Source organism: Rhinoderma darwinii, unplaced genomic scaffold (assembly GCF_050947455.1).
Source record: "Rhinoderma darwinii isolate aRhiDar2 unplaced genomic scaffold, aRhiDar2.hap1 Scaffold_531, whole genome shotgun sequence".
In the NCBI taxonomy this organism is placed as follows: Eukaryota; Metazoa; Chordata; class Amphibia; order Anura; family Rhinodermatidae; genus Rhinoderma; species Rhinoderma darwinii.
In genome coordinates this window covers 241,062-259,152 of record NW_027464080.1, presented here as the reverse complement: position 1 = coordinate 259,152, position 18,091 = coordinate 241,062, and the positions used below count along the sequence as shown (strand labels likewise).

Sequence of the window (18,091 nt, the reverse complement as noted above, 5' to 3'; positions counted from 1 at the left end):
GGGGGTATTATACTGTATGGGGCAGCTATGGGGGTATTATACTGTATGGGCAGCTATGGGGCATTATACTGTATGGGGCAGATATGGGGTATTATACTGTATGGGGCAGATATGGGGGTATTATACTGTATGGAGCAGATATGGGGGCATTATACTGTATGGGGCAGCTATGGGGCATTATACTGTATGGGCAGATATGGGGTATTATACTGTATGGGGCAGCTATGGGGGCATTATACTGTATGGGGCAGCTATGGGGTATTATACTGTATGGGGCAGCTATGGGGGTATTATACTGTATGGGCAGCTATGGGGGTATTATACTGTTTGGGGCAGCTATGGGGGCATTATACTGTATGGAGCAGCTATGGGGCATTATACTGTATGGAGCAGCTATGGGGGCATTATACTGTATGGGGCAGCTATGGGGGCATTATACTGTATGGGGCAGCTATGGAGTATTATACTGTATGGAGCAGATATGGGGGTATTATACTGTATGGGGCAGCTATGGGGCATTATACGGTTTGGGGCAGCTATGGGGTATTATACTGTATGGGGCAGATATGGGGGCATTATACTGTATGGAGCAGCTATGGGGGTATTATACTGTATGGGGCAGCTATGGGGGTATTATACTGTATGAGGCAGCTATGGGGGCATTATACTGTATGGGGCAGCTATGGGGGCATTATACGGTATGGGGCAGCTATGGGGGTATTATACGGTTTGGGGCAGCTATGGGGCCATTATACTGTATGGGGCAGCTATGGGGGTATTATACTGTATGGGGCAGCTATGGGGGTACAATACTGTATGGGGCAGATATGGGGTATTATATTGTATGGGGCAGATATGGGGGTATTATATTGTATGGGCAGATATGGGGGCATTATACTGTATGGGGCAGATATGGGGGTATTATACTGTATGGGGCAGATATGGGGGCATTATACTGTATGGGCAGATATGAGGGTATTATACTGTATGGGGCAGATATGGGGGTATTATACTGTATGGGGCAGCTATGGAGTATTATACTGTATGGGGCAGCTATGGGGTATTATACTGTATAGGGCAGCTATGGGGCATTATATTGTATGGGGCAGATATGGGGGTATTATACTGTATGGGACAGATATGGGGGTATTATACTGTATGGGGCAGATATGGGGACATTATACTGTATGGGGCAGCTATGGGGGTATTATACTGTATGGGGCAGCTATGGGGGTATTATACTGTATGGGGCAGCTATGGGGTATTATACTGTATGGAGCAGCTATGGGGGTATTATACTGTATGGGCAGCTATGGGGGCATTATACTGTATGGGGCAGCTATGGGGGTATTATACTGTATGGGGCAGCTATGGGGGCATTATATTGTATGGGGCAGCTATGGGGGTATTATACGGTTTGGGGCAGCTATGGGGGCATTATACTGTATGGGGCAGCTATGGGGGTATTATACTGTATGGGGCAGCTATGGGGGTATTATACTGTATGGGGCAGCTATGGTGGTATTATACTGTATGGGGCAGCTATGGGGGTATTATATTGTATGGGGCAGCTATGGGGGTATTATACGGTTTGGGGCAGCTATGGGGGCATGATACTGTATGGAGCAGCTATGGGGGTATTATACTGTATGGGGCAGATATGGGGGTATTATACTGTATGGGGCAGCTATGGGGGCATTATACTGTATGGGCAGCTATGGGGGCATTATACTGTATGGGGCAGCTATGGGGGCATGATACTGTATGGAGCAGCTATGGGGGTATTATACTGTATGGGGCAGATATGGGGGCATTATACTGTATGGGGCAGATATGGGGGTATTATACGGTTTGGGGCAGCTATGGGGGCATTATACTGTATGGGGCAGCTATGGGGGTATTATACTGTACGGGGCAGCTATGGGGGCATTATACTGTATGGAGCAGCTATGGGGGCATTATACGGTTTGGGGCAGCTATGGGGGTATTATACTGTATGGGCAGATATGGGGTATTATACTGTATGGGGCAGCTATGGGGGTATTATACGGTTTGGGGCAGCTATGGGGGCATTATACTGTATGGGGCAGCTATGGGGATATTATACGGTTTGGGGCAGCTATGGGGGTATTATACTGTATGGGGCAGCTATGGGGTATTATACTGTATGGGGCAGCTATGGGGTATTATACTGTATGGGGCAGCTATGGGGTATTATACTGTATGGAGCAGCTATGGGGGCATTATACGGTTTGGGGCAGCTATGGGGGTATTATACTGTATGGGGCAGCTATGGGGGTATTATACGGTTTAGGGCAGCTATGGGGGTATTATACTGTATGGGGCAGCTATGGGGGCATTATACTGTATGGGGCAGATATGGGGGTATTATACTGTATGGGGCAGCTATGGGGGTATTATACTGTTTGGGGCAGCTATGGGGGTATTATACTGTATGGGGCAGCTATGGGGGCATTATACTGTATGGGGCAGCTATGGGGGCATTATACTGTATGGGGCAGCTATGGGGGCATTATACGGTATGGGGCAGCTATGGGGGTATTATACGGTTTGGGGCAGCTATGGGGCCATTATACTGTATGGGGCAGCTATGGGGGTATTATACTGTATGGGGCAGCTATGGGGGTATAATACTGTATGGGGCAGATATGGGGTATTATATTGTATGGGGAGGATATGGGGGTATTATATTGTATGGGCAGATATGGGGGCATTATACTGTATGGGGCAGATATGGGGGTATTATACTGTATGGGGCAGATATGGGGGCATTATACTGTATGGGGCAGCTATGGGGTATTATACTGTATAGGGCAGCTATGGGGCATTATATTGTATGGGGCAGATATGGGGGTATTATACTGTATGGGACAGATATGGGGGTATTATACTGTATGGGGCAGATATGGGGACATTATACTGTATGGGGCAGCTATGGGGGTATTATACAGTATGGGGCAGCTATGGGGGTATTATACTGTATGGGGCAGATATGGGGGTATTATACTGTATGGGGCAGCTATGGAGTATTATACTGTATGGGGCAGCTATGGGGTATTATACTGTATAGGGCAGCTATGGGGCATTATATTGTATGGGGCAGATATGGGGGTATTATACTGTATGGGACAGATATGGGGGTATTATACTGTATGGGGCAGATATGGGGACATTATACTGTATGGGGCAGCTATGGGGGTATTATACAGTATGGGGCAGCTATGGGGGTATTATACTGTATGGGGCAGCTATGGGGTATTATACTGTATGGAGCAGCTATGGGGGTATTATACTGTATGGGCAGCTATGGGGGCATTATACTGTATGGGGCAGCTATGGGGGTATTATACTGTATGGGGCAGCTATGGGGGCATTATATTGTATGGGGCAGCTATGGGGGTATTATACGGTTTGGGGCAGCTATGGGGGCATTATACTGTATGGGGCAGCTATGGGGGTATTATACTGTATGGGGCAGCTATGGGGGTATTATACTGTATGGGGCAGCTATGGGGGCATTATACTGTATGGGGCAGCTATGGGGGTATTATACTGTATGGGGCAGCTATGGGGGTATTATACTGTATGGGGCAGCTATGGGGGTATTATATTGTATGGGGCAGCTATGGGGGTATTATACGGTTTGGGGCAGCTATGGGGGCATGATACTGTATGGAGCAGCTATGGGGGTATTATACTGTATGGGGCAGATATGGGGGTATTATACTGTATGGGGCAGCTATGGGGGTATTATACTGTATGGGGCAGCTATGGGGGCATTATACTGTATGGGGCAACTATGGGGGCATTATACTGTATGGGGCAGCTATGGGGGCATGATACTGTATGGAGCAGCTATGGGGGTATTATACTGTATGGGGCAGATATGGGGGCATTATACTGTATGGGGCAGATATGGGGGTATTATACGGTTTGGGGCAGCTATGGGGGCATTATACTGTATGGGGCAGCTATGGGGGTATTATACTGTATGGGGCAGCTATGGGGGCATTATACTGTATGGAGCAGCTATGGGGGCATTATACGGTTTGGGGCAGCTATGGGGGTATTATACTGTATGGGCAGATATGGGGTATTATACTGTATGGGGCAGCTATGGGGGTATTATACGGTTTGGGGCAGCTATGGGGGCATTATACTGTATGGGGCAGCTATGGGGATATTATACGGTTTGGGGCAGCTATGGGGGTATTATACTGTATGGGGCAGCTATGGGGTATTATACTGTATGGGGCAGCTATGGGGTATTATACTGTATGGGGCAGCTATGGGGTATTATACTGTATGGAGCAGCTATGGGGGCATTATACGGTTTGGGGCAGCTATGGGGGTATTATACTGTATGGGGCAGCTATGGGGGTATTATACGGTTTGGGGCAGCTATGGGGGTATTATACTGTATGGGGCAGCTATGGGGGCATTATACTGTATGGGGCAGATATGGGGGTATTATACTGTATGGGGCAGCTATGGGGGTATTATACTGTTTGGGGCAGCTATGGGGGTATTATACTGTATGGGGCAGCTATGGGGGCATTATACTGTATGGGGCAGCTATGGGGGTATTATACTGTATGGGCAGATATGGGGGTATTATACTGTATGGGGCAGCTATGGGGGTATTATACTGTATGGGCAGATATGGGGGTATTATACTGTATGGGGCAGCTATGGGGGCATTATACTGTATGGGGCAGCTATGGGGGTATTATACTGTATGGGGCAGCTATGGGGGTATTATACTGTATGGGGCAGCTATGGGGTATTATACTGTATGGAGCAGCTATGGGGTATTATACGGTTTGGGGCAGCTATGGGGGTATTATACTGTATGTAGCAGCTATGGGGGTATTATATTGTATGGGGCAGCTATGGGGGTATTATACTGTATGGGGCAGCTATGGGGGTATTATACTGTATGGGGCAGCTATGGGGGTATTATACTGTATGGGGCAGATATGGGGGCATTATACTGTATGGAGCAGCTATGGGGGTATTATACGGTTTGGGGCAGCTATGGGGGTATTATACTGTATGTAGCAGCTATGGGGGTAATATATTGTATGTGGCAGCTATGGGGGTATTATACTGTATGGGCAGCTATGGGGCATTATACTGTATGGGGCAGATATGGGGTATTATACTGTATGGGGCAGATATGGGGGTATTATACTGTGTGGGCAGATATGGGGTATTATACTGTATGGGGCAGCTATGGGGGCATTATACTGCATGGGGCAGCTATGGGGGCATGATACTATATGGGGCAGCTATGGGGGCATGATACTGTATGGGGCAGCTATGGGGGTATAATACTGTATGGGGCAGCTATGGGGGTATTATACTGTATGGGGCAGATATGGGGGTATTATACTGTATGGGGCAGCTATGGGGGTATTATACTGTATGGAGCAGCTATGGGGGTATTATACGGTTTGGGGCAGCTATGGGGGTATTATACTGTATGGGGCAGCTATGGGGGTATTATACTGTATGGGGCAGCTATGGGGGCATTATACTGTATGGAGCAGCTATGGGGGTATTATACTGTATGGGGCAGATATGGGGGTATTATACTGTATGGGCAGCTATGGGGTATTATACTGTATGGGGCAGCTATGGGGGCATTATACTGAATGGGCAGATATGGGGTATTATACTGTATGGGGCAGCTATGGGGGTATTATACTGTATGGGGCAGCTATGGGGGTATTATACTGTATGGGGCAGCTATGGGGGCATTATATTGTATGGGGCAGCTATGGGGGTATTATACGGTTTGGGGCAGCTATGGGGGCATTATACTGTATGGGGCAGCTATGGGGGCATTATACTGCATGGGGCAGCTATGGGGGCATGATACTATATGGGGCAGCTATGGGGGCATGATACTGTATGGGGCAGCTATGGGGGTATAATACTGTATGGGGCAGCTATGGGGGTATTATACTGTATGGGGCAGCTATGGGGGCATTATACTGTATGGGGCAGCTATGGGGGTATTATACTGTATGGAGCAGCTATGAGGTATTATCCTGTATGGGGCAGATATGGGGGTATTATACTGTATGGAGCAGCTATGGGGGTATTATACTGTATGGGGCAGCTATGGGGGTATTATACTGTATGGGGCAGCTATGGGGGTATTATACTGTATGGAGCAGCTATGAGGTATTATCCTGTATGGGGCAGATATGGGGGTATTATACTGTATGGGGCAGCTATGGGGGTATTATACTGTATGGAGCAGCTATGGGGGCATTATACTGTATGGAGCAGCTATGGGGGCATTATACTGTATGGGGCAGCTATGGGGGTATTATACTGTATGGGGCAGCTATGGGGGTATTATACTGTATGGGGCAGCTATGGGGGTATTATACTGTATGGGGCAGATATGGGGGCATTATACTGTATGGGGCAGCTATGGGGCATTATACGGTTTGGGGCAGCTATGGGGGTATTATACTGTATGGGCCGCTATGGGGGCATTATACTGTATGGGGCAGCTATGGGGGTATTATACTGTATGGAGCAGCTATGGGGCATTATACGGTTTGGGGCAGCTATGGGGGTATTATACTGTATGGGGCAGCTATGGGGGTATTATACAGTATGGGGCAGCTATGGGGGCATGATACTGTATGGGGCAGCTATGGGGGTATAATACTGTATGGGGCAGCTATGGGGGTATTATACTGTATGGGGCAGCTATGGGGGCATTATACTGTATGGGGCAGCTATGGGGGTATTATACTGTATGGAGCAGCTATGAGGTATTATCCTGTATGGGGCAGATATGGGGGTATTATACTGTATGGAGCAGCTATGGGGGTATTATACTGTATGGGGCAGCTATGGGGGTATTATACTGTATGGGGCAGCTATGGGGGTATTATACTGTATGGAGCAGCTATGAGGTATTATCCTGTATGGGGCAGATATGGGGGTATTATACTGTATGGGGCAGCTATGGGGGTATTATACTGTATGGAGCAGCTATGGGGGCATTATACTGTATGGAGCAGCTATGGGGGCATTATACTGTATGGGGCAGCTATGGGGGTATTATACTGTATGGGGCAGCTATGGGGGTATTATACTGTATGGGGCAGCTATGGGGGTATTATACTGTATGGGGCAGATATGGGGGCATTATACTGTATGGGGCAGCTATGGGGCATTATACGGTTTGGGGCAGCTATGGGGGTATTATACTGTATGGGGCAGCTATGGGGACATTATACTGTATGGGGCAGCTATGGGGGCATTATACTGTATGGGGCAGCTATGGGGGCATTATACTGTATGGGGCAGCTATGGGGGTATTATACTGTATGGGGCAGCTATGGGGGTATTATACTGTATGGGCCGCTATGGGGGCATTATACTGTATGGGGCAGCTATGGGGGTATTATACTGTATGGAGCAGCTATGGGGGTATTATACTGTATGGGCCGCTATGGGGGCATTATACTGTATGGGGCAGCTATGGGGGTATTATACTGTATGGAGCAGCTATGGGGCATTATACGGTTTGGGGCAGCTATGGGGGTATTATACTGTATGGGGCAGCTATGGGGGTATTATACAGTATGGGGCAGCTATGGGGGCATTATACTGTATGGGGCAGCTATGGGGGTATTATACTGTATGGGGCAGCTATGGGGGTATTATACTGTATGTAGCAGCTATGGGGGCATTATACTGTATGGGGCAGATATGGGGGTATTATACTGTATGGGGCAGCTATGGGGGTATTATACTGTATGGGGCAGATATGGGGGCATTATACTGTATGGGGCAGCTATGGGGGTATTATACTGTATGGGGCAGCTATGGGGGTATTATACTGTATGGGGCAGATATGGGGGTATTATACTGTATGGGGCCGCTATGGGGGTATTATACTGTATGGGGCAGCTATGGGGGTATTATACTGTATGGGGCAGCTATGGGGTATTATACTGTATAGGGCAGCTATGGGGCATTATATTGTATGGGGCAGATATGGGGGTATTATACTGTATGGGGCAGCTATGGGGGTATAATACTGTATGGGGCAGCTATGGGGGTATTATACTGTATGGGGCAGCTATGGGGGTATTATACAGTATGGGGCAGCTATGGGGGTATTATACTGTATGGGGCCGCTATGGGGTATTATACAGTATGGGGCAGCTATGGGGGTATTATACTGTATGGGGCAGATATGGGGGCATTATACTGTATGGAGCAGCTATGGGGGTATTATACTGTATGGGGCCGCTATGGGGTATTATACAGTATGGGGCAGCTATGGGGGTATTATACTGTATGGGGCAGATATGGGGGTATTATAATGTATGGAGCAGCTATGGGGGTATTATACTGTATGGGGCAGCTATGGGGGTATTATACTGTATGGAGCAGCTATGGGGGCATTATACTGTATGGGGCAGCTATGGGGGTATTATACTGTATGGGGCAGCTATGGGGGTATTATACTGTATGGAGCAGCTATGGGGGTATTATACGGTTTGGGGCAGCTATGGGGGCATTATACTGTATGGAGCAGCTATGGGGGCATTATACTGTATGGGGCAGCTATGGGGGTATTATACTGTATGGGGCAGCTATGGGGGTATTATACTGTATGGGGCAGCTATGGGGGTATTATACGGTTTGGGGCAACTATGGGGGTATTATATTGTATGGGGCAGCTATGGGGGTATTATACTGTATGGAGCAGCTATGGGGGTATTATACTGTATGGGGCAGCTATGGGGTATTATACTGTATGGAGCAGCTATGGGGTATTATACTGTATGGGGCAGATATGGGGGCATTATACTGTATGGGGCAGATATGGGGTATTATACTGTATGGGGCAGATATGGGGTATTATACTGTATGGAGCAGCTATGGGGGCATTATACTGTATGGAGCAGCTATGGGGCATTATACTGTATGGGGCAGATATGGGGGTATTATATTGTATGGGGCAGATATGGGGGTATTATACTGTATGGGGCAGCTATGGGGGTATTATACTGTATGGGGCAGCTATGGGGGTATTATACTGTATGGAGCAGCTATGGGGGTATTATACTGTATGGGGCAGCTATGGGGGTATTATACTGTATGGGGCAGCTATGGGGCATTATACTGTATGGGGCAGCTATGGGGGTATTATACTGTATGGGGCAGCTATGGGGGTATTATACGGTTTGGGGCAGCTATGGGGCATGATACAGTGTGGGCTGAAGCGGGTGTGTACGGGTGAGGGGTGAGCGGGATTAGAGTTGCGGCTCCGCAGCGGTTTTCCCTCTTTGCAATACTTGAACGTTCTTTGGTATGATTTTTATGGGTAAAAAAACCCACGAAAAACGACAACTTTCGAGAAGTTGCATTCAGTCGCCACAACATCCGCTGGTTTTCAGCCCACCATGTCATGTACTGAAGGGCTGCACAAGTAATGACATATTTCTACATTTTTACCTCAGAAATTAAAAATGGCGCCTCTTCACCGACTACCGTAAAGCAGCAAATGTACATGTGACAAGTGAGGCGAGACCAGCGCTCGCAGAGCTGCCACTGTCATATTATGTCCCACAGCTGCTCAGCAACACCCAATTACGGTAAATAACATCGTTATCCCGCTCCCCGGTTTGACGTTACCATGGTAACCGTCGCATCAACTTACCGCTTCACCGCGGCTGGAATAGCCCGCCACCTGCAGACCGGAACTCCAGCGCTGAGTCGATTGGCTGACTTGAAGCAGAGGCCCGCCCCTACTCAAAGCATGGTATCCCGCATGGGAAGGTGGGCGTGGTTTATGTAATGTCAATCACAGGCAGAGGGCGGGGTTATGACTACATGGAGCTACATGGATTTACTGGAGGAGCTTTAGTTCTTATAGGACATGTTGTTTTGGGCTTGCATGAACTTGTAGTACCACAAGTGTATGATTCCTAAATATCCCTCTATATGGAGGAGCTGAGAAGCAAAACTACACCGGGGGCAATTTGTTTTTATGCGCTGTGCCCTGTAGATGTGAGCATGGTATGGCTGGCTCTGTGTGTGGGAGAGAGGGGCGCTCCCTGGCAGCCACTGCATATGGGGGCATGTCCAGTATCATCGGCCAGTCTAAGGGCTCGTCCAGACGCCGCGGTATTGCCGTGTTTTTTCCGGCCTGAATTTCAGCCGTATAAAGTACAGCCTCATGCACACGACCGTGTTCGGTCCATGATATGCAGTCCGCAAGTCCCGGACCGAACACCCTGCAGGGAGCCGGGCTCCTAGCATCATACTTATGTACGATGCTAGGAGTCCCTGCCTCGCTGCGGGACACTGTCCCGTACTGTAATCATGTTTTCAGCATGGGACAGGAGAGGCAGGGACTCCTGGCGTCGTACATAACTATGATGCTAGGAGCCCGGCTCCCTGCACTGTGTTCGGTCCCGCACATGCGGACCGCATATCAAGGACCAAACACGGCCATGTGCATGGGACCTTAGGGTCAGTTCACACGTAGCGTAAATACTGCCGATTTTCCACAACAGAATTCGTTGTGGAAAGTCCGCAGCAAATACAGTAGCAGCAAAGTGGATGAGATAAACCAAATCTCATCTACACGCTGCGTAAATAGTGAGCGGAAAAAACGCTCAAAAATGGACCTGTGGTGCAGAATTTTATTCCGCAGCATGTTAATTGTATTTGCGTAAACGCTGCTTATATGTTGCGGATTTTCCCCATTGAATTCAATGAGGAGGTAAAACCTGCAACAAATAGCAGTTTTTGCGGTGGGTTCGCAGCGATTCCGCTTCAAAAAAAGCAATAAAAAAACCTTATATTTAGGAGTCTGTGTTCCTCCCTCCAGCTGGGGTGAGGTTTGATCTCAGCCAATCACAGGCTGCATCGGTCTCCTGGGATGAAACGTCATCCCAGGAGGCCGTCCGGCTAAGTAATGCAGTTTTTCACAGCGAACATTTCGGGTGAAAAACTGCACCACACTTTGGTGCCGTTTTTCGCCAGAAACACTCTGGCGTACAGGGTGGATACACTGCATGCTTTTATGCAGCATATCCTGACCGGTGTGAACTCAGCCTAAGAGGGAGCGTACGCCTGTCACTGACTGTAAGAGGGAGCGTACGCCTGTCACTGACTGTAAGAGGGAGCGTACGCCTGTCACTGACTGTAAGAGGGAGTGTACGCCTGTCACTGACTGTAAGAGGGAGCGTACGCCTGTCACTGCCTGTAAGAGGGAGCGTACGCCTGTCACTGACTGTAAGAGGGAGCGTACGCCTGTCACTGACTGTAAGAGGGAGGGTACGCCTGTCACTGACTGTAAGTGGGAGTGTATGCCTGTCGCTGACTGTAAGAGGGAGCGTACGCCTGTCACTGACTGTAAGAGGGAGTGTACGCCTGTCACTGACTGTAAGAGGGAGCGTACGCCTGTCACTGACTGTAAGAGGGAGCGTACGCCTGTCACTGACTGTAAGAGGGAGCGTACGCCTGTCACTGACTGTAAGAGGGAGCGTACGCCTGTCACTGACTGTAAGAGGGAGTGTACGCCTGTCACTGACTGTAAGAGGGAGCGTACGCCTGTCACTGCCTGTAAGAGGGAGCGTACGCCTGTCACTGACTGTAAGAGGGAGCGTACGCCTGTCACTGACTGTAAGAGGGAGGGTACGCCTGTCACTGACTGTAAGTGGGAGTGTATGCCTGTCGCTGACTGTAAGAGGGAGCGTACGCCTGTCACTGACTGTAAGAGGGAGTGTACGCCTGTCACTGACTGTAAGAGGGAGCGTACGCCTGTCACTGACTGTAAGAGGGAGTGTACGCCTGTCACTGACTGTAAGAGGGAGCGTACGCCTGTCACTGACTGTAAGAGGGAGCGTACGCCTGTCACTGACTGTAAGAGGGAGCGTACGCCTGTCACTGACTGTAAGAGGGAGTGTACGCCTGTCACTGACTGTAAGAGGGAGCGTACGCCTGTCACTGACTGTAAGAGGGAGTGTACGCCTGTCACTGACTGTAAGAGGGAGCGTACGCCTGTCACTGACTGTAAGAGGGAGCGTACGCCTGTCACTGACTGTAAGAGGGAGCGTACGCCTGTCCCTGACTGTAAGAGGGAGCGTACGCCTGTCACTGACTGTAAGAGGGAGTGTACGCCTGTCACTGCCTGTAAGAGGGAGCGTACGCCTGTCACTGACTGTAAGAGGGAGTGTACGCCTGTCACTGACTGTAAGAGGGAGCGTACGCCTGTCACTGACTGTAAGAGGGAGTCTATGCCTGTCACTGACTGTAAGAGGGAGCGTACGCCTGTCACTGCCTGTAAGAGGGAGCGTACGCCTGTCACTGACTGTAAGAGGGAGCGTACGCCTGTCACTGACTGTAAGAGGGAGCGTACGCCTGTCACTGACTGTAAGAGGGTGCGTACGCCTGTCACTGACTGTAAGAGGGAGCGTACGCCTGTCACTGACTGTAAGAGGGAGCGTACGCCTGTCACTGACTGTAAGAGGGAGCGTACGCCTGTCACTGACTGTAAGAGGGAGCGTACGCCTGTCACTGACTGTAAGAGGGAGCGTACGCCTGTCACTGACTGTAAGAGGGAGCGTACGCCTGTCACTGACTGTAAGAGGGAGTCTATGCCTGTCACTGACTGTAAGAGGGAGCGTACGCCTGTCACTGCCTGTAAGAGGGAGCGTACGCCTGTCACTGACTGTAAGAGGGAGCGTACGCCTGTCACTGACTGTAAGAGGGAGCGTACGCCTGTCACTGACTGTAAGAGGGTGCGTACGCCTGTCACTGACTGTAAGAGGGAGCGTACGCCTGTCACTGACTGTAAGAGGGAGCGTACGCCTGTCACTGACTGTAAGAGGGAGCGTACGCCTGTCACTGACTGTAAGAGGGAGCGTACGCCTGTCACTGACTGTAAGAGGGAGCGTACGCCTGTCACTGACTGTAAGAGGGAGCGTACGCCTGTCACTGACTGTAAGAGGGAGCGTACGCCTGTCACTGACTGTAAGAGGGAGCGTACGCCTGTCACTGACTGTAAGAGGGAGCGTACGCCTGTCACTGACTGTAAGAGGGAGCGTACGCCTGTCACTGCCTGTAAGAGGGAGCGTACGCCTGTCACTGACTGTAAGAGGGAGCGTACGCCTGTCACTGACTGTAAGGGAGCGTACGCCTGTCGCTGACTGTAAGAGGGAGCGTACGCCTGTCGCTGACTGTAAGAGGGAGCGTACGCCTGTCACTGCCTGTAAGAGGGAGCGTACGCCTGCCACTGCCTGTAAGAGGGAGTGTACGCCTGTCGCTGACTGTAAGAGGGAGCGTACGCCTGTCGCTGACTGTAAGAGGGAGCGTACGCCTGTCGCTGACTGTAAGAGGGAGCGTACGCCTGTCGCTGACTGTAAGAGGGAGCGTACGCCTGTCACTGACTGTAAGAGGGAGCGTACGCCTGTCACTGCCTGTAAGAGGGAGCGTACGCCTGTCACTGACTGTAAGAGGGAGCGTACGCCTGTCACTGACTGTAAGGGAGCGTACGCCTGTCGCTGACTGTAAGAGGGAGCGTACGCCTGTCGCTGACTGTAAGAGGGAGCGTACGCCTGTCACTGCCTGTAAGAGGGAGCGTACGCCTGTCACTGCCTGTAAGAGGGAGCGTACGCCTGCCACTGCCTGTAAGAGGGAGCGTACGCCTGCCACTGCCTGTAAGAGGGAGCGTACGCCTGTCGCTGACTGTAAGAGGGAGCGTACGCCTGTCGCTGACTGTAAGAGGGAGCGTACGCCTGTCGCTGACTGTAAGAGGGAGCGTACGCCTGTCGCTGACTGTAAGAGGGAGCGTACGCCTGTCGCTGACTGTAAGAGGGAGCGTACGCCTGTCGCTGACTGTAAGAGGGAGCGTACGCCTGTCGCTGACTGTAAGAGGGAGCGTACGCCTGTCGCTGCCTGTAAGAGGGAGCGTATGCCTGTCGCTGACTGTAAGAGGGAGCGTACGCCTGTCGCTGACTGTAAGAGGGAGCGTACGCCTGACGCTGACTGTAAGAGGGAGCGTACGCCTGTCGCTGACTGTAAGAGGGAGCGTACGCCTGACGCTGACTGTAAGAGGGAGCGTACGCCTGTCGCTGACTGTAAGAGGGAGCGTACGCCTGTCGCTGACTGTAAGAGGGAGCGTACGCCTGTCACTGACTGTAAGAGGGAGCGTACGCCTGTCACTGCCTGTAAGAGGGAGTGTACGCCTGTCACTGCCTGTAAGAGGGAGCGTACGCCTGTCACTGCCTGTAAGAGGGAGCGTACGCCTGTCACTGACTGTAAGAGGGAGCGTACGCCTGTCACTGACTGTAAGAGGGAGTGTACGCCTGTCACTGCCTGTAAGAGGGAGTGTATGCCTGTCACTGCCTGTAAGAGGGAGTGTACGCCTGTCTGTAGCACATGTTATAATCACTATAGAGTATGTGCCGCCAGTGATTACTGAACAGCAGAATCCAGAGTCACTGATGTCCTAGAATCCGCACCACAGCTCGTCCAATAGAAATGTTCTGACTCTGGTAGTATATGCTTCATACAGGCAGCCAATTCACGTCAGAGCGCACTGCCGGATGTTTCTAATGGAGAAGCTACGGCGCCGATTACACTGATTGACTCTGGATTGTAGTAGAAGATACCAGAGGCTGAACCTGTAATATCTATAGGTGGAGGCCCAGGATACATTCCACTGGTGGGTCCCGGGCGCCCCTGCCGACACGAACACTTCCAGTGATGTCATCATCTCGGATCCAGGCATGGTTCATGTCCACTAGTGTTCTCCAGCTGTCACATAACTAGGACTGCACCGTCATCATCTTTTTATGTTTTTGGATAATTTATATCTGTATTTTTATATCATAGTTTTTTATGTATTTTGAGGTGGATGATAATGATGATTTTATATTGTTATTGACATTTAATAGTGGTATTTACTCCTGATCAGATCGAAGGTTTCTTGCACACAACTGTTGTGCCGTTTTTGACGGCATCCGAGTGGCACCCGATAGTCTTCATGGACCCATTCACTTTAGAGGGTGAATCGGGTCTGTGAAAAATGGTCCGAGTCTCCGATGCGAGGAAAGATAGAACATGTCCTATCTTTCCTCGGATCACTGGCGGGACACGGCCGTGTGCATGCGGCGTAAAATTCCTGTACCATCTGAAAATCTCAATGGTCCTGTTCACACCTGTGTCGGAGGCTCCGCCACAGATTCCGTCATTTTTGCTGGACACGATAGCGCAACACGCAGCTCTACTTTATCCGTCAAAATGACGGAAACTACTAACGTCAGTAGATTTCTTTTGGTGCCATTGGTTTGCATCATGTGATGGATCTGGCTCTTCCGATATTCTCGTTGTTCTGGATTGAGCAGCATAACAGAACAGCCTGAGCCCCTTCTACATATAGGACTTTTTCACATGCTTGTGTCACTTCCGTTTTTTACCGGTTACTGGGAGCGCAAACAATGAATATAGACCATTTACGTAACCGGACGTGACTTCCGCTCCGCTCAGCACCCAGTATTGGCTGGAGTGAGTTACATACGCGTCTTATAAGCCGATCAGTATGAATCCCACACGACCCATTTATTACTGAGCGATATTCAGGCGTTACCTTTATTCTGCGTGTCGCTACGATTCTGGTCACACCACATATGTACAGGTTTTTTATATTTTACTACCTTTGCACAATAAAAACAAAAATAATTTGTTTTTGCATCGCAGTTTCCCCAGAGCCGTAACTATTGTATTTTTCCGTCGACGTCACTATATGTTTGCTTGTTTTCTGCGGGTCGAGTTGTATTTTAACGGCACCATTTTTGTGTGTATATATTATATGAATTAACTTTTATGATATTTTTTTTGGGGGGGGCAGATTTTTTTTATGGTCTTCACCATGCACTTTAAATATTGTGTTAACTTTATTGCTCGGGCCATCACGATCGCGGCGATACCATATATGTGTATTTATTTCACTTGTTAAAAATAAATAATAATTTATGGAAAAAACTGACAACCCATCGGCGGCCGGGGATCACATTCGTTGCCTGCCAATGGGTGAAAAACATTGAGCGATTTTTCTATGGGGTCACATATTACACCACTTTGCGGGAGAGTCCATGAACCCGTATGTAAATGCCTGTGTTGTATGTTTTATGGGTGCGATTCTACATATTAGAAAGTCTGTGGAATTGACCACATTGATTTGGGAATTCTTTGAGGTGATAGAAACCTCCCCAGAGGGTGTAGTGTGACCCTCCTGCCTGTATTCTTGTACCATATTACATTTTATATGGCCGCTCGGGTGTAACGGTTCACTGGGATACGCTTCTTGTGATGTCATCCAGAATGTGGGAAGATTCTATTTCTCTGCACTGTGAAGAACCTGAGCGTGATGTCATGAGGGGCGTGGCCTGTAATCTGGACGTGTTCCGTTTCCACATAATGGCCAACCAGTTATGACATCAGAAAGTTTATAAATTGGGGTCACACATTGACCACGGTGTCAGTTTCTCTTGCTGGCTCTCATCATGGAGGTGTCGTGTAAGAAGAGGATGTTGGTGAAGACGTTTTCCAAGATGAGTACTGTAGAGAAAATGGAGGTTGGCGGACGCCGGCTTCCGGATGATGTGGAGATGGTGGACGTGGAGGACAAAGATGAAAAAATGGAGGTTGGCCTACGCCAGTTTCCGGATGATGTGGAGATGGAGGACGTGGAGGATGAGGGTGACAAAATGGAAATTGGCGGACGCCAATTTCCTGATGATGTGGAAATGGAAGACCTTTCGGGGGCTACGGTTATCATCAGGGCCTCAAACCCCCGGAAGAGAAAGCGGACATTTTAGTACCATCTGCCACTCGGGGCCCATTTACCATCAGGGCCCCAAACCCCTGGGAGAGAAAGCGGCCATCTTAATTCCATCTGTCGCTTGGGGCCCATTTACCATCAGGGCCCCGAAACTCCCGGGAGAGAAAGCGGCCATCTTAATTCCATCCTTTATTTAGGGCCCATTCACCATCTTTAGGTGAGGTAAGTGCCGTCCACTGATGATCTTCTCCCCTCACATCTCTTCTACAGCCGCCTGGGCACTGAATTTCTGATATTTTTTTTTCGCAGTTGTCACCCCAACATCGTGGCCTTTACCACCTAAACCATCTGAAATTCCCATGAAGACTCCTCCAGTGCTGAGAAGCAGTGACGAGCAGAACAGAAGCGAGATCCGGTAAGTCTGACGTCCTCTGCTCCGTCTTCAGCTTTTCCTGGTCGTGAAGGTTTTGTGAAAAAAATATTTTTTTCTTTTTTAAGATTGGACAAAAAAATGGGGAAACGTCCCAGTCTCTTCTGATCCAGGACTGAGCTGTGTAAAGGTGGACTGATGGCCATATCCACGTGTGAAGACGGACCCTCCCCCCCGCTCTTCATCTCACCAATCACCGCTTGTTAAAGGGCCGGCGCCACAAAACACAGCACAGCAACTCCACCACATTCTACAATAAATAAATATATATTTTTTTAAACTTTTTCACTCTTGTATTGGGCAATCATCCTGGGAATCTGTATTTTACGGGGCACTCGCGCATAGCGGTTTTGTCGGGTTTTACTTTCCACAATTTATTTAAACCATGCAGCCGTTAATGCGGAGTTCTGGTGTTCAGTTTTGTGAAACTGCTGCGTATTTTGCTACAATTTTGCATTCGTGGGCGAAAAATGTTAAAAAAAATCTGCATGCTCCGCACTTAAAGGGAATCTCCGACACCATCAATATCTGATCATCTCCGGGGACCTCCAGCATTAGTGGGGGGTAAATTGGTTGTCCGGGATTTTCAGCCTATGCAAAGCTGGGTTTACACGTTGCGGTAATGTGTTGCTCGGTCCAAACGTTTTACCCCGAAATGCAGCATAAGTGTCCCCCTAGCAATGATAGACCCCCATTAAAGCGGACCTCCTCTCCTGCCACATCTGTTTTAGTAAAAACAAAATAAGGGCCAGTTCACACTGAGTTTTTTTACGTGTTTTGTTTTTTTTTACACGGAAACA

The 18,091-nt window shown here is 49.3% G+C and overlaps 1 long non-coding RNA gene across 1 annotated transcript; it reads left to right on the top strand.

Annotated features, from left to right (window-relative positions):
- The first annotated feature begins 16,217 nt into the window (after positions 1 to 16,217).
- On the top strand, positions 16,218 to 17,532 carry LOC142722154 (uncharacterized). Its single transcript, XR_012874475.1, has 3 exons — positions 16,218 to 17,083; positions 17,171 to 17,276; positions 17,360 to 17,532. It is a non-coding gene; the product is annotated as an uncharacterized LOC142722154 (long non-coding RNA).
- Positions 17,533 to 18,091: the final 559 nt, after the last annotated feature.